The following is a 27,500-nucleotide window of genomic DNA, read 5'->3' as shown; positions in this document are numbered from 1 at the left end:
CGCGCAAAGAGTGCTCCCTTTATAATCACTAGAAGCTGTCACTCATTCAATAAACGCAATCTCACAGATTTCCACAGTGAAGCTGGTATACAATGCATCTCTTATTATAATAAAAACATTATAGAGGGAATGCACGTGACGTCACCGTCAGCCGGAGCGACTGCGATTATGAACCGCTGAGTGGCAAAAAGACTGAGAGGCAGCACTGGGTTACTGAGTGAATGCAGCAAAAACACACAAAACCAGTCCCGGTGCCGGTGGAGCTCGAGACGGACCTGATAATAGCAATAGCATGCAATGTTCTCACTCAAACCACAGCCAACCTGCTGCTGCTTCTGCTTTAAGAGGGAAACGCTGCCCATAACTGCTTGTCTAGGATGTTTAATTCTCCGTAAGGCCGGAGACACTGCAAGCGTGGTGTGAGCGTGGCGTTTCTGTTGCGTGTCAGCCCCGGGGCGGCTGCCTGCCATTTTCTCTGTCTTTGCACACCAGAAGCGTGTCTGACGCGGCACTGCTGCTGCTATTGATGTACAGAGATGCCCTATACTTGATGTTAACCATACATATCTATGGTATTGACGGCAAAATAGGCTACAGAACATTTTGTTCTGTATTGACAGGTTTAATATTTCAAAATCGATAATTATGTTGTTTTTTATTATTACAATTAGGCCTATATCTGCATTATTTTAACCTACAGACTTTCAAACATGAAAATGTCATTTATTAATATGTATTCATGTCATAATGACATATAAACATAATTTCTCTATTCTATTTTGCCTGGAAACGCTTCCAACACGCTCACGTGTCAGCGAAAAATAGGCGTCTCTTCTATTTGAAGCATGCACGCCGCGCGTCACGCAGGCAGTGTGCAAGGTCTAACCGGTTAACATGGGACCTGAAATAAAAACGGACTCGCCACGCAGCCGAGACGCTCACGCCACGCTTGCAGTGTGTCCCCGGCCTAAGACTTTGTAATAATAGTAGCTTGACAAGCCAGATCCAAATCAAGATGTTTGGTCTGGAAACTCACCATTGGCGGCTCAATCTGAGGGGCGGATAAATGGCTGTCTGTCAAACTCCCTCTGCACGCGATAGGATAGCGATACACCAACCAGAGCAACGAAGCTGAAGCAGAGCTCGCTGACAGATTAAACATTCACCGTATCCGGTCGGCTAAACTCCGAACACATCTTCCCTTCTTAAGAATGACTTCAGTGCCGTTCTTTTCTCAGAGAAAAGCTTAACTCCAAGTCTTCCAGAGTCGCGGTCAAAGCTGATTCGAAAGACCGCCGTGATTACTAGAAGCAAGCACGCAAACGCAACTCAGCCGTCATTATGTTAAGCACCGCCCACCGACTCTATCCACGATGTGATTGGCCTGACCAGAGTTTGGCGTTTACAGCTCTGAAGTGTATTGAGAGTCGCGAGACGACACTCGCGGCAGATTAGATTTGCTGCTCCTATGGTGTGTCTAGATTTCTAAGCTATAATAATAGCATATTATTAGCGAAAAGGAGCTAGCAAAAGATCCAGTGTGTATCTGCATTTGCACTCGTCAAACGATTACATTTCCAACATGTTTCCGCCTTGGCGAGTAATGTAGCCAATCACAGAACTCGTGTTTACATGTGAAAGAGTTTGTGCATTTGTTTCTGGGTATTTAAGGGAATGTTGCAGAGAGCTCAGGGCTTGACACTTTAAACCGGTCAGCCCGTAATGCCGGTTGTCTCAAGATAGCCAGCATTATGTAATTTTCAGGTATATATTTCAATCTTTACTTCAGAGTATTTGATGTTATATGGATTACCTTTGAATTGATTATGTAATTGGCTTTATACATTTACCTGACTGCTAATAAATTGTTACACTTTGATTGATTCTGACTTGCTCTGGAATTATTCAGGTTTGGTATAATTTGAACAAAGGGTTAAACGGAATAATTAAATGTGTGGTTCAACTATTAAATATAAATGACAAAACCAATTGGCATTCTAACCTAAATTCTAAATTATGATTAAATGGAGTCAGATAAAGAGAAATTTGAATAAATCGATGAAAAGACAGAACGCGCATCGGCCTTCACCCGCCGATCGTTAGCCTCCATTGGGACGATTTGGGCGGCCGTACACTAAATATTTATGAAAATCATCAGACTACTGTTGCTTGCTTCATGCTTAAAAGCAAGTAACACACAGTCGAGCACTGCAGTGATTTTCCCACATTTAAGGAGCGTTTTTTTTTAGGCATGTCACGATCATTCTCTCACGGATTATTGTTTCAATTGCATATGACCTGAATTCGCCAGGATCTGAGCGTCAGAGGATCAGAGAGCAGCGGCCAATCAGCAATAAGCTGCTGCGCTGAGATTTTCAGCTTTAGCTACAGTCACTTTCCCCCAAAGCTATAAACAATATGACATTACATGACACACTCGCTCTCCTCAAATGTGATTCAGCAGAACCTGTTCAGCACAGCAGTGTTTCAGCAGGTCTCTGGAGTGACACGCACGCACGCACGCACGCACAGGAGAAGCAACACATTCACTACCTGTTATGTGCTCAAAAGCACGCAGGTTTATTAATATAGAACAGCAGCTCAAAGCTTCACTGCACTCACCGGGATGATTGTCAATGCGAGTATTTCACCATCAGGAAGTGGTACTTGGGGCATGAGCCTAATAAAATGTGTCGGAGCGCATCAGAAGTCATCATGTTTGAACAAAGCAAGATACCCAGGGAAAGATGATTTAATACACCTGACAAAAACTAACACGATTCACTTCAGCAGTCATTGTGGGTTTGTTTACTGTAGAATGGGAGCAAATAGTTTCCCGAAAATGAAAGGTGCACTATGCAACTTTCCATCCACTAGAGGGCGCCTATTCAAAACAAAGGCGTAGTTTGATGACGCCAAGTTTGAGCGCAGTATCTTGGGACATGCGGTCGTCACCTCACAGCCGGTGGAAAATAGGACTCAATCACGTTCATGGATGCGGTTATTAACGTTACTGTAGCAGAGCAGGAGCGAGTGTTGAGGAGCTGAGCACGGCCGCTGGAGTGATTGTTACACAAACACACAGCTCGCGAGCACCGGGACTTTTATTATGACGGGACGGGACACAGTCTAATGTACTTTCAAGATGGAGGGGCAACATGGCGACTGGCATTCGAACCCCTCACCCGTATGTGTTTTCAATGGCATTTTATAAACTTACGAGAATACTTTATTACTTGAAAGAAGTAAATATACATTAATGAGCATATATATTTTTGAAAGAACTTAGTGTTTTTAGCTAAGAATAAACTAAAAAAGTTACACAGTGTAGCTTTAACATTAATTTAGTTCAAGGAGAGTTTTTTATGGTGTTAATTGTTAACTATAATAACACTAAATCTATTCAAATATATATGTTTAATAACATGCGTGTCAAATAATGTTCTTAGTATTTCTTGTGATGAGGCGTCCCAGACAGAAGCTAAAATAGTTTACTTTAAATTAAATGGAAATTAAATTACGTACAAATCGGACACAGCGCATGACTTAATAAACAAGCCTGAAATACACCGGGACTCTTATTTTGAAATGTCGATGCTTTATTATTGCAGAAGCTCATTTACATTGAGACGGGGAGATATGCGTTCTTAAAACCATACACAACAGTGTAAAAACCGTACAGTAAGAATTGACATAATTGATCAGAATTAGTTCTTAAGCGTTTGCTGGTGTGCCATTCATTGATTGGTCGAGCCTACAGACGCACAACAGCGCCACCCTCAGGACTTGAAACGTTAATTGCTCATATTTATTAATAAAATCAGAGCCTTTTGAAGTTTAATAATCACATTAGGCAGAATCACCATTTATGTTTTTCCATCCCCAAAATATAAGACGCCCCAAAATAATAATTTAGACGCATGTTATACGATTTAAGGGATTGAAGACTTATGATCTTACATTTAAGAAAACTGATCCCAAAAACGTGCCCCAAAATACATTGTACAAGTTCACACACTTCTATTTTTTGTCTCAAATGGGCTTGAAATGCTCGCACTGTCGAGCCCTAGTTAGCATCAGGATTCATCCGCACAGAGCCGAAGCACAACCAAAACAATGTTCGTCTGCAAAAAAAACAAAAATGCAGTTAACCACTAGAGGGCCAAAAGCTACACAGTGTGCCTCTGAGAACACATGTTAATTCTTTGGCCATTGCAAAGCCTGTTTTTTTCTACTGCTCTACAAACAGAGCGCAGTGTGTGCAAACACACACACACACATCATAATCTTCAGCACACATGAGTTGAGATTGAATCTTGGGTGTGTCAGGAATCCAAACACACACTATCTGATCTGATTCTGATTTCACACACACTTTCACCTTCAGTGACGGCACACATGAGAATCAGGAACTAGATATTCATACGGCAACAAGACTCACTACAGGCACAAATATAACTCAACAATCACAGTAGTAGTTTACATGATGAGAGTAACAAAACGATTAAATATGACATTGAAACTGGCTGAGTGTATGCAGGGCTTGACATTAATCATGCTCATGTGCTTCTCCTTCGGACAAGTAAATCGGTCATTCACTTGTCTGAGTAAAAAATGTGCTTGTCCGGAAAAAAAGTTTTTTTTGTTTGTTTTTGTGTGTGTGTGTGTGTGTGTGTGTGTGTGTGCGTGTGTTGTAAATATGATTTTTTCTGAAGCAATATTCTCACTAGCGATGCAACAATACAGTCAGTCCACGGTTCAATTTGCACAGTTTTTATTGCAATACTCTTTCTTTATTTCACTTAAAAGACTTAAAAACCCTTACTTTAACTTAAAACTGTACCTAAAAAACCCATGTACACATTCCCAGTGTATTGCATAATATAAAAATAAATATATATAAAGATTTACAGTGGCAGCTCAGAGATGTACAGTAGCATTTGAATGAATAAATGTAGGCTAAAATTAAAACTACATATCCTTCAATATACATTGATTAAAAGCTACTGTATTAAAGCGGTTTTGTTTATTTTTTTTATTAAAATCATTTTAGAGGTGAACTATTGTTCACTATAGGCTGGGCTGCTGTCAATTGAAGACCAGCTCGCATCTCATAGACGCACGCAATTTACTTTCACGTTAGACATAACCAAATATGTTTATATGTGAACCTTGTGTATATTTGACAGTATTAGCGCAGTAAGACTGTCCAGTAATCACGTGTGTTTGACAGACGTTTAGTGCGCGCTCAATGCAAAACAGTGTATAGCACGTGAATTAAATGTTTAACCGGCTTTAAAACGCGGCTAACCTCAGAGATGGTCAAGTTCAGTTTGTGCATGATTAGACTATGACATAAAAAAAACATTTTTAATACTGTATCCTAAATTAAGATAATTAATATATCATATGCTGAAGTACATTTCTGGATAATAAATAAATAAATAAATAAATAAATAAATAAATAAATAAATAAATAAATAAATAAATAAATAAATAAATAAAAATAAAAACAAGAACCGTACAGAACGGAAAACCGTGACTCTAAAACCGTGATACGAACCGAACCGTGGGTTTAGTGAACTGTGCCGCCCCTAATATGCTCCTAAAACACCATCAATTTCCATTTTTAGTGTTAAATAGTCTTTAGAAATAAAACTTTATTGATCTTTGAAAAGGTGTACCTGCATTTTTATGCCATTATCATTATTTTAGATGAAAATGGTCTCAGAACGACAATATTATCGTTTATCGCAATAATTTCTTGGCCAATTTATCGTCCAGCAAAATGTGTTATCGTGACAGGCCTAGTTACGGAGTTTGCATTTTTGGATGAATGAATAAAAAGTAGGGCTGCACAATTAAAGCAATATCATTTTAAATGACATAAATTGTGTCTGTGAATATTACAGCTTTACGTAGGGCTGCATGATGACAAAAATCATAATTGTCAATTATTGTAATTGCAATCACAATTTAGCTTTTAAATGGCTTTATGCCACTGTTTTAAGCAACTGCAGGCTGTATTTTTATATGAATATAAGCTGAAAACACTGCACACTGAAAAAACGTGTATATTTTGGGAAAATTAAGCATTTCACAAGGCCTTAATTTATGCAGTCACAGAACACTAGTCTTATTTCATATTCTGGTTTTGTTCCCTTCGCTAACTTCTGCTTTTTTTCTGCTGATGCTCAGTCACACATGCAACGGCAGATGAAACTACATCCACTGACAGTCTGATGGAAACCCGCCCAGAACTCACACGACTGTCATGGCGGAGAAACTGACTGAAGTCAATTTTGCTGAGCAAGTCAAACATTAAAGCGTTAGCTCGAGTAGTGACGTGTTTATAACAGACAGAACAACAAGGCACACACATGCATGCACAACGAGAAAGCACACTTGTAATGCATGTGTCGGTGTACTTGCATACAGGGTGTGTGTGTGTGTGTGTGTGTGTGTGTGTGTGTGTGTGTGTGTGTGTGTGAGCCTCCCGACGTTCCAGAGATGCCTGGAATTCTCTGGTGTGACACTGCAGCAGGTTTAGGAGGAGTCGGCTGTGACTCACAATCACAGAAACTCAATCCAACACACACACACACACACACGCCTTCCTTAAGGTCATCTAGTAACCTTCACCAGCATCAGTCAATGATCAACTCTAATATTGAGCTGTGAGAAAACAGAACAGGAAGTCACTCAAAGTCTAAAGGGCCTAGAAAACACTTTTATAAAAGTGCTGACAAAAGCAATATGATAAAAACTTATATAATAAATATGTCTGATAACAAAACTTTGATCATAGATGATTATAACTGATTAAAGGGGATAGTTCATCCAAAAATTTAAATTCTGTCATCATTTACTTGCCCTCAAGTTGTTCTAAACCTAGAGAGTTTATTTGTTCTGCTGAACACACACACCACACATCTGTGTGTGTGTATTTTTTTCCATACTATGGTAGTCAATGGTTGTTCTCTCCGCTTTGTAACTGCATTTTTTTTCCAAATATCTTTTGTGTGTGTGTGTGTGTGTGTGTGTGTGTGTGTGTGTGTGTGTGTGTGTGTGTGTGTGTGTGTGTGTGTGTGTGTGTGTGTTCAGCAGAACAAAGAAACTCTCTTTAGAACAACTTAAAGGTGAGTAAATGATGACAGAATTTAAATTTTTGGGTGAACTATCCCTATAAAAAATTATAAAAAAAATGTTATAATCATCGTCATTAAAAAATACCAATAACTAATAAAAATAAATAAATATTATATATTAATAATATCAATATTTCTAATAAAAATTAATAATAGCAATTACAAAATAATAATAAAAATAATGTAATGATATAATGACAATAATAAAAATATTATTATTATTAGGCCTATTGTAAAACTGATTTTCTAAGGTGAACACTGATGACAATTATTTAAATCAGTGATAAATAATAATATAATTATTACAAAAATAATAATAAAATGATTAACTTAATATTATATAATGACAATAATAATACATATGTATTATTGAACAGATTCTTCTTATTATTTTTATTAATAATATTATTATTATTAATAATAATAATAATAAAGATTTAAGGCAAACACTCATGTCAATTATTTAAATCATTGCTAAATAATAATAATAATAATAATAATAGTAACAAAAAATAAATCATAAAAAAATAATACTTAAATAATAATGTCATGACAAAAATAACAACATTTATTATTGGTAGTATTATTAATAAATAATTTATCAATGATAATAATAAATCACGCAGGTGTCAGCCTATGCAAATACTCTAGCGCAGACGCTAGCCAATTACATTCATGCAGCACCAGAAAAGTAATATGATTGGCTGTTGTCAGTGACAGTTGCATCAGCAACACGATATCATGTGCATTATCCATTAATAAGACTTTTATTCTGTTAATAAAAGATAATAAAATACTGTTAATTTTATTCTGTGCCCGTTTTCCATGTTTGAGTGGTTATTGCCAGATGCACATTATTCCAATAAAGAACTGAAATGATTGGCGAGGCACAATCAGGCTATTCTTGTTTTTTTCTTTAATCGTGTAAAACTCGAGACAAAAGGACTCCTTAGCACTTAATGATATTAGACACAAACGGTGTCCATTTCACTGAGCGCTTTATGAACACACACCCCGGCCCTGAAACACAACACGGACACACACTCTTCAGAGAGCCAGCCGGTGAAGAAATAAAACCGGTTCAGAGAAAGCATGCTACGATGTTGTCTTCCTCTAGGCTTCCTGTTTGTCTCAGTCACTGACACACACACACACACACACACACACACACACACACACACACACACACACACACACACACACACACACCTCCAGAAATCAGCAGCACACGCGTGTTCATGTTCAGATCTGCACCTAAAACTATTCATTCCTGTCTGTAAATGAGAGTCAATGTAAAGCTCGGACAATCATCGCTGAAAGAACCAGAACAGCTTTAAAGCATCCGCTCAAAACCATGAGCTCATTAATATTTCACCTCCCACATTTGCACACACACACACACACACACACACACACACGGTATTCGGCAAGTCTGCCGTCCATAATGATCGACTGTACGAGCTACACCATCATATACACACACAGATACTGAACGGCTTCATGATAAAACGCCAAAGTTTAATCTCACCTGGAAGAAACATATATATATATATATATTTTTAAGAATATCACGGTCATGTTATCAGTAAACCTCAGTTGAGCAGCATTTAGTTTGAATTAATCTTTTAATTCTATCAGCAACAAAAAATTGGCAATCGTAAATCCATAAAAGTTAAAAAAACTAAGAATTTCTGAAAACAATATTATGGTATTTTTTCTTTATAAATCATTAAATTGTTGTGTGTGTGTGTGTGTGTGTGTGTGTGTGTGTGTGTGTGTATGTGAGTGTGTCCGTCCGTGTGTGTGCGTGCCCGTCCATGTGTGTGTGTGTGTGTGTGTGTGTGTGTGTGTGTGTGCATGCGTGCCCGTCCGTGTGTGTGTTTGTGTATGCGTGTGTGTGCGCGTGTCCGTCTGTGTGTCCATCCGTGTGTGTCAGTCTGTGTGTGTGTGTGTCCGTGTGTGCGTGCCCGTCTGTGTGTCCATCTGTGTGTGTCAGTCTGTGTGTGTCCGTGTGTGTGCATGTCCGTTTGTGTGTCTACCCTAATGTGTGTCAGTCTGTGTGTGTGTCTCCGTGTGTGTGTCAGTCTGTGTGTCCATCCGTGTGTGTCAGTCTGTGTGTCCGTGTGTGCGTGCCCGTCTGTGTGTCCATCTGTGTGTGTCAGTCTGTGTGTGTGTCTCCGTGTGTGTGTCAGTCTGTGTGTCCATCCGTATGTGTCAGTCTGTGTGTGTGTCTCCGTGTGTGTGTGCCCGTCTGTGTGTCCATCCGTGTGTGTGTCAGTCTGTGTGTGTCCGTGTGTGTGCCTGTGTGTGCATGTCCGTCTGTGTGTCTATCCGTATGTGTGTCAGTCTGTGTGTGTGCCCGTCCGTGCATGTCCGTCTGTTTGTGTGAGTGTGTGCTGTGTGTGTCAGTCTGCGTGTCCTAGTGAGAATGTGTGTGTGCCTGTAAGTGTGTCTCCATCCGTGTGTGTGTGCCTGTTAGTGTGTGGGTGTGTGTGTGTCCGTGTGTGTATGTGTGAGTGTGTGTGTCTATCCGTGTGTCCCCGTGTGTGTCCATCTGTGGGTGTCCATCCGTGTGTCAGAGTCTGTATGTCCTCGTGTGTGTGTCCGCCCTCGTGTGTGTCTGTGTGTGTCTATTCGTCCGTCCGCGTGTCCGTCCATGTGCGTGTGTATGAGTGTGCGGATCCACCCCCACCGACCGAAGAGCATTTATTAACCCAGGAAAATCCCCGAGTTCTGAATGAGGTTTAGCTGTTGGGCCGCAGCGTCTCTGTCTAAACATGTGGATCAGTCCAGCCGGCCATCAGAGGTCAGACGCTGTGAGAACTGACACTGATCCAGCACTGCAGGCCGAAGGCAGAGACGCTCCTCTGAGCTGACTGCACACACACGCACACACACACAGCTCATCATTAGCTCATGGCGTGTCCTGTGAAGGAGACAGCGAACACAGCCCATCCACACCGGCCGTCCTCATGTAAACATACAGAAGCTTAAAGCATGATTATGGTAATGGCTGCAGCAGTTCGAGACTGGAGCACATGACAGAATGAGCGATTAAATTACAGGGGAAATCTCACACTAATTCATCCCTCGCTGCGTCTCATCAGCTCGATCTGCAGAGCACACACTCCTACAGTTAAAGAAAAGATTACTCTTATGATGGCGTATCAGTGAATCTGAATCATACGTCTTTGATATCGTCTGACAGGTTTGTCTGAATCTTTCAATGCAATGTAGGGCTGCACAATATATCGAAATTATTGAAATATCGCAAATGTATTACCACGATATGCATATCGCAACGGCACGCAATATCTGAATGATTTTAATAGGCTACGTTTATTTTTTCCACCCCTACCTCAGGAGTCTGTGTTTACACGGATGTTCTTGAGATTAAGTTGATATAACTACATATTACCAAGTTAAGCAATGAGTTTTTTGGTATTTAAATATTTCCATTACATTTTTTGTTTACACTGATGTTAAAATTATATTGTCAGATTTGTGACATTTTTTTGCTAATTTCATTAGTTGTAGCGATGCTTTCTTTTCCCAGAGAGACTGTGAAACAGTTTTACATTATTTTTTTAATATAATTTATTATATAAAAATTATTAATATATTATTATTTATTAATATATTTTAAAAACTTAAAGCAATATCGTATTGCATATTGAATATCGCATTATTTAACAAGGTATTTTTTTGTCATCTAGAAAGCTTATTCCTTTTAATTTTCTATTTTTAATGCATTTTTTTGTAAACTCTGGTAAAACTCCTTAAATCCAGTAAAAATGTGTGTGTGTATTTGGGGGTTCAGGTGCGACAAAAGTCCTGAGATCTTAGACCACTTAAATGAGCACTCAATAAAAATAAATTTAAAAGAAGTTATAATTTAGTTTCGGGTCAAAATGACCCGAGGGAAGGATGAGGGTTAAAACATTACTATTATGTTGCACGTCAATATGGACAACAACGATTTTTAACCCCTTGAATCACTGGATAAACAATTAATTTCTTAAATGTTTAGGTAAATGTTGTGATTCTCTCATTTAGGGTCATAAATGTGCATGTATAATATGTATGTATGTATTGTTATATTGTACACTGGCCGTGTCATGATGTCTAAGACAAATTTCCCAGCAATGGGACAATAAAGTATATTCTATTCTATGTAAAGTTTCGACATATAGATGTGTTTTGGAAAGGCTGTACAAAAATGCATCGATTGTGTTGGAGTCAAATTGAGCCCCAATTGGTTTCCAGGCAATTTACCCAATTTCCACACACTCTGAAAAACAGCAAAGTGAAAGAGACAGAAAACCTTGGAGAACGGCATGAAAACATTTGACCCGCAACTCAAACAGTGTCCCAGATTTAACACAACTGGAGAGTTTCATTTGTGAACTTCACGACATCGAGTCCTCAAAAGATTTGTTTTAGACACCGAGTAAGCAGATAAATGGCAAGTGGTCATTTCACACGACCATCAGATGAGCTCCTTATGTCTGAAAGGCAGAGCAACACTACACAAATGACCAGCGTCCAGCTGCAACAAACACTTAAAGTTAGGAAAACCTTTCGTTAGTTTTCTGAACTGAAGGGGTTTTATTATTTGTACCCGCCGCAGACTTCAGGTACACAAGCTAAAGACATTATGTTAAATGTATGTTAAAATTACTACTGCACTGTTACTCCTGACAACAGTTCTCATTCATTTCAGTCAGAAAACAAAATCAAGAGCGGCAGCTTTTTCCTCATTTCCATCCCTTTCTGTTCATTACATCCGTTTTAAAATCTCCCTCTCCTCTCTTGATAATGGTGATTTTGAAGATTTCCCAGTGGATGATTGAGGATAAAGCACTGAGATCGTCCCGTCAGAGATTACGGCTCACCGGTGTCTTCAAGTGCACTGATCTAGCACATTTATTCTACATGAGACTATTCAAAAACACTGATTCTTCCAGTAACAAAACGAGTGAAGTCTTTATGAGTGAGTCATTGAATCATTCACTCAAGAGATTTGTTCAGAAACACTGATTCTTCCAGTAATAAAATGAGTGAAGTCTTTATGAGGGAGTCATTGAATCATTCACTCAAGAGATTTGTTCAGAAACACTGATTCATCTAGTAATGAAACAAATGAGTCTTTATGAGTGAGTCATTGAATCATTCACTCAAGAGATTTGTTCAAAAACACTGATTCATCTAGTAATGACACAAATGAGTCTTTATGAGTGAGTCATTGAATCATTCACTCAACCGGTTTTATTCAAAAGATTTTATTCAAACCAATTAAACACTTTTAAACAGACAGCAGCAATTATAATTATATCATAACCTCTGGTAATGTAGAAATAAAGTGAAAATGCATTTACACAAACAAGCTGTGCACAATTATTTTATTCACCAACAGAAGGAATGCACTAGTTCTGGAAGAAAGAGTAAAGATGCATCAATGGATGGCCCAATATGCTCATATAATCATGTTAAAAAAATTGTGTATATATATACACAGCATTGTTTTGGGGGAAAAAATACTATACATGTACAATACAAATTAAATCCTTACAATATCGCAAGTCTGTTTTTTTCCAATACCCTATTTCAGATCAACAAACATCAGCTAATTTCAAACGCTAGTCGGTAAAATGAGCCGTATCTCTCTAATCTGTAGGAAAACACCACTCCTCTGTCACTTCACCAATTCATTATTCATGAGACACTTCTTAGCTCCGCCCACAATCCCATGGAAACAAAGAACAACAGATGAAGATGAGGCTATAAGCAGCCATGATGGAAATACATGCAGTTATAAATGAGATGTTTGGCAGAGGCATTTATCCAAAGCCATGCTGCCTATATAGGGAGCACTACACACACACACACACACACACACACAGTTTACATAATCACACGCCGGCAGATCATTGGCTCCAATTACAGACAGGCTAACAACCATTGATTCAGCCTTTCTCTGAATCCGTCAGGAAAAGTGGGGGGATTCTGTGACTCAGCGATCCTTATGGACACACACACACACACACACAGTCTTATTTAAACCGTCACTAGAGCAGAAGTCTCTCAGAAGACACCCCTATCAAATCACTGAACTATACGATCCATTCCTTGTAAACAATCTGACACACACACACACACACACACACACACACACACACACACACACACACACACACACACACACACACACACACACACACAAAGAAGCACCTAGAATAGTGTGTCATGTCAAATAAACCCTTTTCCTTTCACTTCCTCATGCACTTTATGACAGTTTATGAGACCTATCAGCGTAGATTATAAAATTACCCATGAGTAACGTCACATAACGACACTTTCATAATAGCAATAAACCACCTGGATGACCTCGGTTAGCTGACCTAATAACTAAACAGGTGAGATGGAATTACAGCAAAAACATTACAATAATGAATTCATACACAAATGCACTCATAAAGCTCTCCTCAATGCTGACAGATGTTGGGTTATTATTGCTGACTATTTGCATGTTTATGCGTGCGATAACCGATGTGCATTTATTGTTTTATTTCTGTTTTTAACTATATTAATATTTTATATTAAGCCATAACTATATTAAAGGGGCGGTGAAATGCTGTTTCATGCATACTGAGCTTTTTCCACTGTTAAAGACTTGGATTCCCATCCTAAACATAGACAAAGTTTCAAAAACTAATGTTGGACGTTTGATGGAGTATTTCTGTGTTAAAAATACTCCTTCCGGTTTCTCACAAGTGTCGGAGAGTTTTTTTCGAGTATGGGTCGGCTTGACGTTAATAGAGCGGAAGGTCCTTGTATGGGCCGTACGGGCTCTTCTCCCGGTAGGGTGTGCGCGCGCGTGACTAGAGCGAGAGAGGAAACGCACGCCCAGAAACACTCGCTCAGCTGCAGATCCAGTCGTCCGTGAACACTTCTGTCGGTTATAGTCCGCGCCGCGCTCGACTTCATTCCTCCACTTTGACATTAAGCGACTTCAACGCTTCAGCACAGCATTCCGGGAAGGCAGCGCTGCATTTGAACCGATTTGAACACAGAAATGCTTCAGTCGCATCGCAAAGTGGATCTCCACACTCCAAGTGTGTTTTTGACGGAGCGGTCCCAGCGATAAAGGTTCGGTCCTGCTATGGAAGCAGCCGGTGAGTAAAACGGCTTCAGATGTCTGTGCTGTCGGCTCGTCGCGAGAGTAAACATCAGTAAACGACACGATCGCGTGCTTCGTCAGTCAAATGCTCTAACGGTTACTCCATTGTTGTTCTGTATAACGTTACACTAGTCTGACGTGCAAAACCGTTTTGCTTGCTACTGCTAAGGTTTAGTCGCATACAATAGTCCATAAACCGAATCATGTCCTCATAAACTGCGAGTAAACACACACAAATGTTGACAGGCCACTAAATACAGTCCATACCACAGAGACGGACGTCCTGCTGCTGCTGCTTCTCCTGTTCAGTTTATTTCAGCCTCCGGATCTGATTCTGGATCATTATCTGTATTAGCTGAGATCGATAGCGATGGGCTTCTCCACGCTTGAGGACGTCACCTCTTTGCGCGATCGTCATTCTTTAGCTCCGCCCACACGATACGCCTCGTCATTCTTTAGCTCCGCCCACACGATACGCCTCGTCATTCTTTAGCTCCGCCCACACGATACGCCTCGTCATTCTTTAGCTCCGCCCACTCGATACGCCTCGTCATTCTTTAGCTCCGCCCACACGATACGCCTCGTCATTCTTTAGCTCCGCCCACACGATACGCCTCGTCATTCTTTAGCTCCGCCCACTCGATACGCCTCGTCATTCTTTAGCTCCGCCCACTCGATACGCCTCCAGGCACTCGGTTTTTTCCGGAAAGACTCGGTACAGCCCATATTTCTTTTATAAATATGATAAAACTAAAGACTTTTCGGAGATATGAAGGATGCAATACTACTCTACAGGTACTCAAGATTGACATGAGATTGACTGAAACTGAGTGTTTCACATGAAGAATTTAAAATGAACATTGAAAAACACATTTATTAAAATAAGGGGGAAAATGCCCTCAGGGGTAAATATCACAGCAGAATACAGAATGATGACGATATCGCTTCAGAATAAATTATAATTATATTATCGAACTTTTTTGAAGTTGGTAAAAAAAGGTTCATTTCGAGCCCTACTAACTAGGATAACAAAATATAAAGGAGGAAAAACAGACTTCCTTTGCAGGAATCTAAGCATCAATGTTTTAGAAAACTCATCCTTGGAAAAGTTTAAATATAGGGCTGTGTGATATTGAAGAAAAATGCGATATGCGATACCTTGTTAAATAATGCGATATTCGATACGATATTGCAATTAGTGTGTAGCATCTATTTAAATAAAAATTAAAAAACTGAGAAGATACATTTATGTGTTTAAATTTCTTTCAAGGAAAAGAAAGCGTCTCTACAACTTCTGAAAGTGACCAGCAGCTTTATGTCACGAATCTGACAATATCATTTTAACATCAATGGAAACAAACAAAAAATGTAATGCATGCACGAAACGGATCACACGCTTTCAGAGAGGCAACTTGTGCATATTTCTGTGTGTGTGTGTGTGTGTGTGTGTGTGTGTTTCAGACAGCATGAGACTGCAAGTGGTTTTTCTCAAGATATTGCGTTTAATAACTCTTTTTAACATCAAGCAAGTCACATAAATAAAAGTTGTGTGCCTAGTCTATTCTCTGATATGTGTCGACCTAAAATGTACACTTTCACAATGTTAAAGTAGCCTATTAAAATAATTCAGATATTGCGTGCCGTTGCGATATGCATATCGTGATATATACATTTGCGATATTTCGATAAATTGCGCAGCCCTATTAAATATTTGATTTTTTTCACCTGGATATCCGAGAGCAATAAACTGAGCTAAACACAGGACAGAGAACAAGCCAAAAACATAAATCAACGCAATTACAGAAGGCTTCGCCATACACAAAGCAGTCTACACTTTGGCACAAACTGAACGCCATACCAACATGAAAAGCATCAGACGGAATATAAGATGCATAAATGTAGTGTGTGTGTGTGTGTGTGTCTGTCTAGTAATCCGCTGATGCTTGTGTCACATCTAAATCCCCAGCAGGATGGATCATATATGATTCAGCTCAATCAAACACACACACACACACACACACACACACACACACACACACACACACACACACACACAGTTGTGACAGATAAACTGATGGACAGAAAGCAGTTCTCGTTGTCAGTGCCTTTTCTGTGATGTCCACAGACACTTACTATATTCACAACTTGTCAGTGTGTAACTCAGATGCTCTGTTTACAAGTATTTTAATCAAGACTGCCTGTAAAATTTAGGAAATGCTGTATAATTAATCGCCCTGGCCAATGTATATCAATCATGAGTGATGATGTCACACTGACTGGCCACACACACACATACACACACACACGAAATCAAGGACAACTCTACCAGCAAATACACAACATAGGTCACACAGAATCAAAAATAAAAGTTTGATGCCTGAACTGATCTGAAATCAGCAGCAGGTCTGATAGGTCATGCTAATCAGTCAGATCTGATTTCATATCAAATCAACTTTGATTGTAACGCACTTACACAAGTTTCACAAGGGGACGGGTTGTGTCTGTGTATCTGCTCACAAATCCAGAGACATTTGCAGACATTTCTTTCTCTCTCACTCACACACACACACACACACACACACACACACACACACAGTCACTCCAACAGTCACTGACCCGCGTGCGCAACCCACCCTCAGCGCACGCACTTTCCGCGTCACTCCATCAACTTATCAAGATAATGATGAAGATGCGTTAACACACTTTATTAAGTTTATTCTCACCGCTTTCGTTGATTTCCGAGAGTTTTCCGCGCGTGTATCGGTGTCGCGGCCTCGAGCTTGATCCGCCCTGCGCTCTTCACTGACCGCACACACAGGTCAACGCCCTCTGACGCTGTCAGCCAATCACAGGCCAGAAACATCAGACGGACAGCCGTGTCGTCCACTCACGGCGCGGATGGAGCGGCTCTGCGTCTAATGCTGCCTGTCCAACTGGCGCACTTTTGATAGACGCGCGGCGCGTGCAATCAGTGAGTTTGACTCCTTATACGGGGCAATGACGAGCCAATGAAATTATTAAACACATATATTTCACTGTTTTGAGGGAATTATAAATCTCCACGGGTAAAAAAGAAAAAAAAGAAATGTAGGCTATGTATGAAAAAAAAGAATTACGAGCCAATGAAAATGATTGAACACAAATATTTCACTGTTTTGACTTTTGAGGGAATTATAAATCTTCACGGTTAAAAAAAAATCATGTATTTATGGGGAAAAAATATTTAAATAATTTACGAGCCAATGAAAATTATTAAATATAAATATTTCACTATTTTGAGGGAATTATAAATCTCCACAGTAAAATATATATATATATATATATATATATATATATATATATATATATATATATATATATATATATATATATATATATATATATATATATATATATATATATATATATTGTGATTTTTTTTATTTAAATAATTTACGAGCCACTGAAAATTATTACATATAATTATTTCACTATTTTGAGAGAATTACAAATCTCCACGTTTAAAAAAGTATATAGCCTATTTATGAATGTAAATAATAATAATAATTTCATGTCACTGAATTCTCAAATAACTTTATAAATGCTAACTCCATCTTAGATTATTGATTAAAAAATATTTCGATATATTTACCATATATTATAATAATTAAAACTGAGTTAATTTCGATCTAATAAATGTAAAACATTGATTTAAAAACCATAAAGCCTACCATATTTTCCCTTGTTACGCACATGTGTTGCATAATTCAGCAGAACTGACGGGACTCGAGCTGGACTCGGGCTGACCGGAGATGGTCAGCTCTTCTGATGGTTGATGTCTCCATCTAGTGGCCAGATCACACTCATGCGAAGGGAAGAGTTGGTTAGAAAACTGGCTGACAGTAAATTAGAGAATTAAGATTGGATAATTATCTGGCAGGATTTTTTTGGTCAGGGCAGAAATTATCCATAAATCCTTCACAGACTAATTTAAAGTTGTCATAGTCAACAGTAAGATGTCAATGGACGTAACTAATTTAATTATTCATATATTAGTGCAGTCAAATTAATTGATTAATTTTATCTAACATAATATGTGTGTGTGTGTGTGTGTGTGTGTGTTATATTTATAGCCTATTAATAAAAAGTTAAAAAGAACAGCATATATATTCAAAACAAAATCTTTTATGACAATATATGCTACCGTTCAACGAAATCAGTGTTCAATTTGGGGTCAGTCATTTTCAGGCATAACATTATGACCACTGACAGGTGAAGTGAATAACACTGATGATCTCTTCCTCACGGCTCCTGTTAGTGGGTGGGATATATTAGGCAGCAAGTGAACATTTTGTCCTCAAAGTTGATGTGTGTGAAGCAGGAAAAATGGGCAAGCGTAAGGATTTGACGACTGGGTCAGAGCATCTCCAAAACTGCAGCTCTTGTGGGCTGTTCCCGGTCTGCAGTGGTCAGTATCTATCAAAAGTGCTCCAAGGAAGAAGGTGGCCTGGTCTGAGGAATCACGTGTTCTTCTACATCACGTGGATGGCCGGGTGTGTGTGTGTGGCTTACCTGGGGAACACAAGGCCCCAGGATGCACTATGGGAAGAAAATAGATAAGCGACAAGACTTTTGTCAGGGACTGTATATACGCTTTGGATAAAAGCATCTGCTAAATGCATAAATGTAAATGTAAGAAGGCGAGCCGGCGGAGGCAGTGTGATGCTTTGGCCAATGTTCTGCTGGGAAACCTTGGGTCCTCCATCCATGTGGATGTTACTTTGACACGCTCCACCTACCTAAGCATTGCTGAGACCATGTTCAGCCTTTGATGGAAACGGTATTCCGTTGGCTGTGGCTCTTCCAGCAGGATAATGCTCCTGACACAAAGCACAAATGCTTCAGGAATGGTTTGAGGAGCACAACAACCAGTTTGAGGCGTCGACTCGGCCTCCAGATTCCCCAGATCTCAATCCAATCGAGCATCTGTGGGATGAGCTGAACAAACAAGTCCGAGGAGGGCCGACCTCACAACTAACAGGACTTAAAGGATCTGCTGCTAACATCTTGGTGCCAGATACCACAGCACACCTTCAGGGGTCTAGAGGAGTCGACGGGTCAGCAAAAGGGGGACCAACACAATCAGTGTATTATTGTTAGAAAGTGTTACTATTTTAAATAAATAAATGCTGTTTTTTTTATTTTTACTTTTTATTTATCAATGAATCCTGAAAAAGGTATCACAGGCACGAAAAAAATAATTATATATATATACAGTCCCTGACAAAAGTCTTGTCGCTTATCTATTTTCTAGAAATACCTGATATTAACCTGACTTTTAATTAATCAATTGGTGTTAGAAATAGCTCATATGAAAAGCTAAAACCCTCCCAAATGATGTTTAATGCACTGAAATAAATAACTTTCATAGAAAAAATATCATTTAATCAAGACAGAAAGGTCAAATTTTGGCAAGACAAAAGTTTTGTCGCCTATACAGAAATTGAACAAATTTACTGCAAATACAAAAATATGTCAGCAAATTAAGTTGTGGTGCTGTGAGATCCAAATGTAATATCTTGTATGACTTCCATGAGCTTGAAGGACTGCAGCCATGCGGTTTGGCAAGGATTCATACAATTTATTGATGAAGTCATCAGGAATAGCTAAGAAAGCAGTCTTGCATGCCTCCCAGAGTTCATCAATATTCTTTGGTTTCGTCTTCCATGCGTCCTCTTTCATCCTACCCCACATATGCTCAATGATGTTCATGTCTGGTGACTGGGCTGGCCAATCCTGGAGCATCTTGATCTTCTTCGCCTTGAGGAACTTTGATGTGGAGATGGAAGTATGCGATGGAGCACCGTCCTGCTGCAGAATTTGGCCTCTTTTATGGTTGGGAATAAGAGGTAGCTAAGATTTCTTGGTATTTTAGACTATTGATGTTGCCTTCCACCCTGCAGATCTCTCGCACACCCCCATACTGGATGTAACCCCAGACCATGATTTTTCCGCCACCAAACTTCACTGTTTTCCGGGTGAATCTCGGATCCATTCGGGCACCAGTAGGTCTCCTGCAATATTTGCGGCGACAGTGGAGTAATTCAACAGAAGATTCATCTGAAAATCCACCTTCTGCCACTTTTCCAGCGTCCATCCTTTTAGCAGGCTGTGGGCCTTGGCAAATGCCACACGGTTTTTCAATTGTCTTTTGTTTAGTGCTGGCTTCTGGGCACTGATTTGACCATGGAGGCCATTTCGAGACAGAATCCGACAAACTGTTCTGGTTGGCACAGGGACTTCAGGTGACCAGGTCTCGTGGAGCTCTGCTGCAGTGGAAAATGGGCTGGCCTTGGATTTTCGAGCCAACAAACGGTCCTCTCGAGCAGTTGTCTTGCGGGGTCTGCCTGACCTGGGCTTGTCAAAAACGTCTCCAGTCTCTTCAAATCTTTTTTTTATCCTCTGTACTTGACGCTGAGACACATTGAAGGTGTCTGCCACATCAGCAGTGGATCTGGTCTTCAGCCTCTTGATAATCAAAACTTTAGTCTCTGGGTGAATCTTAGGCATGTTTGCAGAGGTCTAGTTGCAGTTGATGTGAAGGTCTAGCGTACTGGGGTTCTTTTTATACACACTTGAGACCTAATTGATCCATTATTAGTCACAGGTGAAGCTCATATGACAAGGTGACAACACTTATGTCTTTGCAAAAATTGACTCAATGGGCTTTACCAAGCTGTGAATATTAGAATACTTTTTGAAAGTTTAGTTTTTCACTGAAACATTATCACAAAAGCTGGTGGGATTAAAATGAGCAATTTCTTGTCAAAAAATCTTGATTAGAAATATATTTCAGCGGCACTTTAGGTCAATTTGTACACAAGCAACAAGACTTTTGTCAGGGACTGTATATATATATATATAATGCTCACAAAGAAAGGTACAGTCATATGAGCTGTTTTCAAGTTTATTGAAATAAATATTTCTAAATTTTATAAAGTCAACTGTTTATAATGCTAGCACACAATCTGGACATTCTGAAGTGTCTGAAGTCATCCGGTCGCTCCGACAGGACGTCAGTGATGATGTAACAGTGTTCAGAGTCACATGTCCACGGAAGAGCTTCAGCCGCCCAAGACTCAGTGCAGCATGCAGATCAAATGTGCCTTTGCTATTACCTTTATATATATATATATATTATACTTACATCATTATTCACATGTTTCTTTAAAAAAATGAGAAGGAAAAAAAGGTCAAACATATGTAGATTTCCTCTAGTTTTTCTTTTTTATTATTTTCAGCATTTCAAAGCATGCCAAGGAAATGCGTTTCTGCATAGTGTCGGCTATAGGGATGCCAAGAATAAAGACTTCCTTATGTACAGCAAAACCGAGAAGGAGAAAAATAGCAATCCAGTGTAAACGAATTACCAAAATAAATTAAAGATTTAAAAAATATGTACATACAGGATGTCCTTCATGATCCAGACTGACGTGTCGGTAAAGCCTGTTTAATAATCGCTCTAGTTCTGGTGCGTTTGGCCTGTTCTGTGTTATCTGGGTCTAAAGTTGATGGCGTAAGTGCTCTTGGCTTTAAATCCCTGTAAACAGACGGAAAGAGAGCAGAGATCCTCTTTAGAGTCCGGAGAGACGGTGTAAAGGCTGACCCACATGAAAAAAAGAGTTTCATCTTATCAGATTTCCACAAACGCGACCGTACAGAAAATCACGGATCGGCAGCGGCCTTTGCTATGCAGACGGGAAAAAAAGCCACCAAGATGAATACAAATGCTTCATAAACCAAGATATAGTGCAAAAAGGTCTCCAAATTATTATATCACATGAGCAAAAGGGATGTTTTCCTGAATATCAGCACGTTTGCAAATGTGATATTGATTTTATTTAAAAATTTACTAAACAATTAGGGTATTAGGTCTTGCGTTTTAGACACAATATTGTCATATTTCCTCTATTTTGCAAACGAAAATAGTTTCAAACATTAGAGCCACAGTTTCAGTTTCGTCACTGAATGAATCAGCCATTTAGAATGAATCATTTGAGTGAATGATTCAATGACTCACTTCTGTTTTGTCCCTGAAAGAATCAGCTGTTTAGAATGAATCATTTAAGTGAATGATTCAATGACTCACTTGGTAAGACAGTGATTTGCCGCCAGCCACCTACTGGAGGGTTTAGTATCATTAAATTTTAGCTCAGGGATGAAGATTGAATGATGTTTTTGTTTATGACTGTAACAATAGTTCAGGTTAAAGAGACAAAATGCGCAAAAAAAGTATCAGAAAAAGTTATTGCTCTTGATGTTAATAAGCAATATCACATGAGAAAAAGTCAAGAGCCAAATATCAGCACGTTTGAAAATGTGGAATTGATTTTATACAATAATTTAGCAAACATTAAGTTAATAGGCTATTAGGGACTTACATTTTAGACACAATTGTCTGATTGTCTAAACATTTCAGTTTCATTACTGAATGAATCCTTTTAATGAATGAATCCTTTTAATGAATGACTTAACGACTCACTCACTTATGCTTTGTCCCTGAATGAACCAGCTGTTTTGAGTGAATCGTTTGAGTGAATGATTCAGTGACTCACTCGGTAAGACAGTGATTTGCTGCCACCTACTGCCGGGTTTCGTATCATTTAATTTTAGCTCAGGGATGAAGAATTAATTATGTTTTTGTTTGGGTTTTTTAATAGACTATTAAGAGCAAAATATCAGATAACATTAACAGATAAAGTATTTATAGTAGCAATGCACACAATGTTTTTTTCCCCGGCTCAGAATGGCAAAGGCCGCTTCTGACTTAGATGTAAGATGTTCTTTTTACAGAAAACTCGAGGTGAAAATAAAAAGGTTTGGATGAAGTTATGCTTCTGTCCGTCAGCTCGCTTTCTGATTCCACGTGAAAATTTCTGATTGTAAATATTCAACATGTTTGATATTTACGATCTGAGATTCATTCGCTCTTAACACACCTCACATCACAGGAGAATCTGATAAGATCAAGATAATCGGGACTTTTCCTAGGATTGTCAGAAGATGTGGGCCCAAATTGGTCCCGATTATCTTGTAGGGTTTGGGTGCCTTTAAAGTGCACAGCGGTACCGAACATCAAGAGAAACACACACCACAGGACACATTATACACACACAAAACCATTTCAGCAGGACGAGTATCATCGGAAAGTGTCATAAACTTCAACATAAAGTGTTCTGCAACATAAAAACACTGTACATTATAGAACAAAACACAATAATGTTGTTATATAAGCTGCATTAATAACTGTTGTGAATCAAGTCTCCGCTCACGGTCTCCTGACGCAGATTAATCCTGGATTACACACAGACAAACGGCAAATGAACTAAAGATAACGTCCAAAACAGAGAAATACTACAGCCATGTGAGGGTGAATCTCTCAACGCTTATTCTTGACATTAGGACATTTTATGGCCAGTTTTCCCCAAAATGATAACTATACTTAATGGAATTTAAATGGTAACACATCAAGCTGTCATTTGCTAAGATTAGTAAATGCATTAGCTGACATGAACTAACATTAGCCACGTTTACATCAATTCTTCCCACTCGACAAAGTGAATATACGTACAAAAGATGTCTCTAGTCTGCTTCCATCCGATTGGCCGCTTACCGATAAAATGGTGAGCGTAATGATGTCATCCCTAAAAAAAACGCACCAAGTTTTGTTGTATCACAAAAAAAAATTCTGCCCTAAAGTCGTTTCCATACATCATTTTGGGTATATCGCAAATTATATCATATCTTTCGCGTCCCAAATATTTGTAAAATGCAGAGTAACGAGACGATTGAAATTTCGCCAGTTTATGAAAATATTTTAAACATTTGAGCCACTGCACGTATATTTGGAACAAACTCTGAATGAATCTGTTTTTGAACTAATCATTCTAATGACTCAAAGATTCACTTCTGCTTTGTCCATGTACGAATCAGCCATTTTGAACAAATCGTTTGAGTGAATGATTCAATGAGTCACTCACTTCTGCTTTGTCCAGGAACGAATCAGCCATTTTGAACAAATCGTTTGAGTGAATGATTCAATGAGTCACTCACTTCTGCTTTGTCCAGGAACGAATCAGCCATTTTGAACAAATCGTTTGAGTGAATGATTCAATGAGTCACTCACTTCTGCTTTGTCCAGGAACGAATCAGCCATTTTGAACAAATCCTTTGAGTGAATGATTCAATGAGTCACTCACTTCTGCTTTGTCCAGGAACGAATCAGCCATTTTGAACAAATAATTTGAGTGAATGATTTAATGACTCACACACTTCTGCTTTGTCCATGAACGAATCAGCCATTTTGAACAAATCGTTTAAGTGAATGATTCAATGAGTCACTCACTTCTGCTTTGTCCAGGAACGAATCAGCCATTTTGAACAAATAATTTGAGTGAATGATTCAATGAGTCACTCACTTCTGCTTTGTCCAGGAACGAATCAGCCATTTTGAACAAATAGTTTGAGTGAATGATTCAATGAGTCACTCACTTCTGCTTTGTCCAGAAACGAATCAGCCATTTTGAACAAATAGTTTGAGTGAATGATTCAATGAGTCACTCACTTCTGCTTTGTCCAGGAACGAATCAGCCATTTAGAACAAATCGTTTGAGTGAATGATTCAATGACTCACTCACTTCTGCTTTGTCCATGAACGAATCAGCCATTTGAACAAACCGTTTGAATGAATGATTCAATGACTCACTCACTTCTGCTTTGTCCATGAACGAATCAGCCATTTAGAACGAATAGTTTGAGTGAATGATTCAATGAGTCACTCGTTAATACAACGATTTGTCGCCACCTACTGGCGGGTTTAGTATCATTTAATTTTAGTCGAGGGATGAAGATTAAATGATGTTTGAAAGGCAACACGTCTCATTCTTATCGATAGTAATACGACCATTTAATATATAATATAATAATATGAATATAACAGATTCAATGCGCCTTTGAACAGGTGCTTTAACGGGAGCATAGTGTGACGCCACATGTATTTGGGTTAAAGCCCTTTTTCTCAACAAAAAGTGTTTCCAAACTAGTTTTTCACAACATTTGAAGTATTGACATAGAATTTATATGCTAAAAAATATATTGATAACTGCCATTTCCATCAGCTATATCGCAAAAATCCTAGAATGGAAACCTGGCTAATGAGCAACACATTCGATATAACTCCTGATTTTATTAATGCATTAGTAAATGTTGAATTTTAATATTAATAAATGCTGTACGTCTTGTTAGTTCATGTTAACTAATGTCGTTTACAAAGTTAACAACTGAAACCTATTTATCTTTATCCATTACAGCAGCTTTTTTTTGCTGCATTACATTTTATTTATGATAATTTATGAATATCTTACATAAGTTTTGTTGTCTTTATGCCAATCTAATATATTTTTTCTCTCCTTTTGTTTGATATTGGTGAAAAATGTGATTTTGACGTGCGAGATTCACCCACGTGTGGCATTGAAAAGACTCAAATACACAGAATTCAGACACTAATAATAATAAAATTAACAAATATGTACTAGATAAATATGTGCAAACTCCTGCGTTCATCAAAGTAAAAGGGATATTGTTATTTAATGCAGTGGTGTTTGAACCGTTCCTTCACAGATGTTTGTACGCTCAGTTCAAATTAAACATCATATTTGGTATCAACAAAACATAAACCAAAATGAAAAAGCCAAAAGGCAGAATGATACAATCGTTGTCATGATGCTAAACAGGTTCTCATGCTAATATGCTCTTCCTTCCTCAGAAATGCTTGGATTAAATGCTATAGTAATTTAAATATGATTACAGTAAAGTCTGCTTTAAAAAAAGCCTTATATTAAAAGTGTATTATGTTTATTAGCGCATGCTTCATAGCTTATAGCTTCTTTTTTTATTGGTCCACGCGTCTAAAATTAATTCGCGAGCTCTTAAATGTACCAAATAATAATTAATAAGTGGCTGCAGGGCCGCAAACGCCAGCGATAATAATGGAAAACATTTACATTTGGTCCAACCCAATCTTCAATATTTGGTTTCATTTGTGGTTTAAAGGATTCTGTATTGCTAAAGCTAATGTGTTCTAACTTCACGACGTCTTCTTTGATAAGAAGCTGAAACCCAAACGAACGCGCGTTGCATATTGTTGGTCTCGGTGTCAGACGCATGATATGCTTCATCAGTAATGGCCGTCAGCCGTCAATCCAGCCAATCCAGTGAGGCTCCGCCTTCTTCATCATCCATGCACAGGAAATGAAGGCAATGACAGACGGACAGACAGAACACATCAGGTTATTATTAGTAGTAGTATTTTCTTCTGTTAGGCCAGCTAACACTAACAAGTTCAACCAGTTCCTCGTTTTGGAAGCGCCGTAGACGTGAAGATAAAGATCAGAGAGTCTGGAAAATTCAGTGCAAGACGTGATGGCTACTTGAAATTAGTAATAATCATTATTATTCGTTTGTGGGTATCCAATACTGGACGACAGCAGGAAAGACGAGTGAAGGTCATCGCTGCCTTTCATGATGAGACGCGAGTAAAACCCCATCCAGTGTCTCTGAACCTCCTCAGTGCAAAACCAGAAGAAGAGAGAGAGAGAGAGAGAGAGAGAGAGAGAGAGAGAGAGAGAGAGAGAGAGAGAGAGAGAGCATGGGCGTCAGAACCATTGTTTGTGTCACTATTACCAGTCATTTTATCGTCTCTTAGACGCTTTATTTCCACTTTTCGAATATTTTCATAATTTTTATTGAAAATGAATGCCTTTCCGATCTGATATGTGATGGGAAAAGGGAATAGAGCGAGTGTGGCAAATGGCGGATTCGAAAAATTGATGCGTCTTACTCCTACACTATAGCCACAGTACATACTTTAGTGATTTTCGTCATTTTCTCTGACCCTATCAATCTTTTAGTAAAAGGCAGTTTATTTGTATTTAATGTAAATGGTATCTAACGTTACTCCAATAAAAATATTTGGAGAGAGAGGACCCACCCACGTTTAATTTGCTTCCGAGCAAGCGGCTCCTCCTCCAGTTTCTGCTGAAGCCGATACTGAAGTGACTTAAACTGCAGTTCCTCCTCTGGCCACTAGAGCGGCTCCAGAAGGAGCAGAATCTCATTGAGCTCATGTTAAAATG

The 27,500-nt window shown here is 38.8% G+C and overlaps 2 protein-coding genes across 11 annotated transcripts in view; both read right to left on the bottom strand.

Annotated features, from left to right (window-relative positions):
• LOC137063373 (microtubule-associated protein 4) overlaps positions 1-17,158 on the bottom strand; it is a 104,466-nt gene extending 87,308 nt beyond the window's left edge. For all 9 annotated transcript variants that reach the window (XM_067434455.1, XM_067434460.1, XM_067434457.1 and 6 more), the window contains exon 1: positions 17,052-17,158. The gene's annotated coding sequence lies outside the window, so the exon portion shown is untranslated. The remainder of the gene's footprint in view (positions 1-17,051) is intronic.
• Positions 17,159-25,353: 8,195 nt separating this feature from the next.
• Positions 25,354-27,500, bottom strand: part of kcnh2b (potassium voltage-gated channel, subfamily H (eag-related), member 2b) — a 259,045-nt gene continuing 256,898 nt past the window's right edge. For both annotated transcript variants that reach the window (XM_067434464.1, XM_067434465.1), the window contains exon 15: positions 25,354-27,500. This exon is cut by the window's right edge and continues 652 nt beyond it. The gene's annotated coding sequence lies outside the window, so the exon portion shown is untranslated.

The sequence above is a fragment of the Pseudorasbora parva genome, chromosome 24 (genome assembly GCF_024679245.1).
Source record: "Pseudorasbora parva isolate DD20220531a chromosome 24, ASM2467924v1, whole genome shotgun sequence".
In the NCBI taxonomy this organism is placed as follows: Eukaryota; Metazoa; Chordata; class Actinopteri; order Cypriniformes; family Gobionidae; genus Pseudorasbora; species Pseudorasbora parva.
Note: the sequence above shows the minus strand (reverse complement) of the source record. Positions and strands in the feature narration are given on the sequence as shown.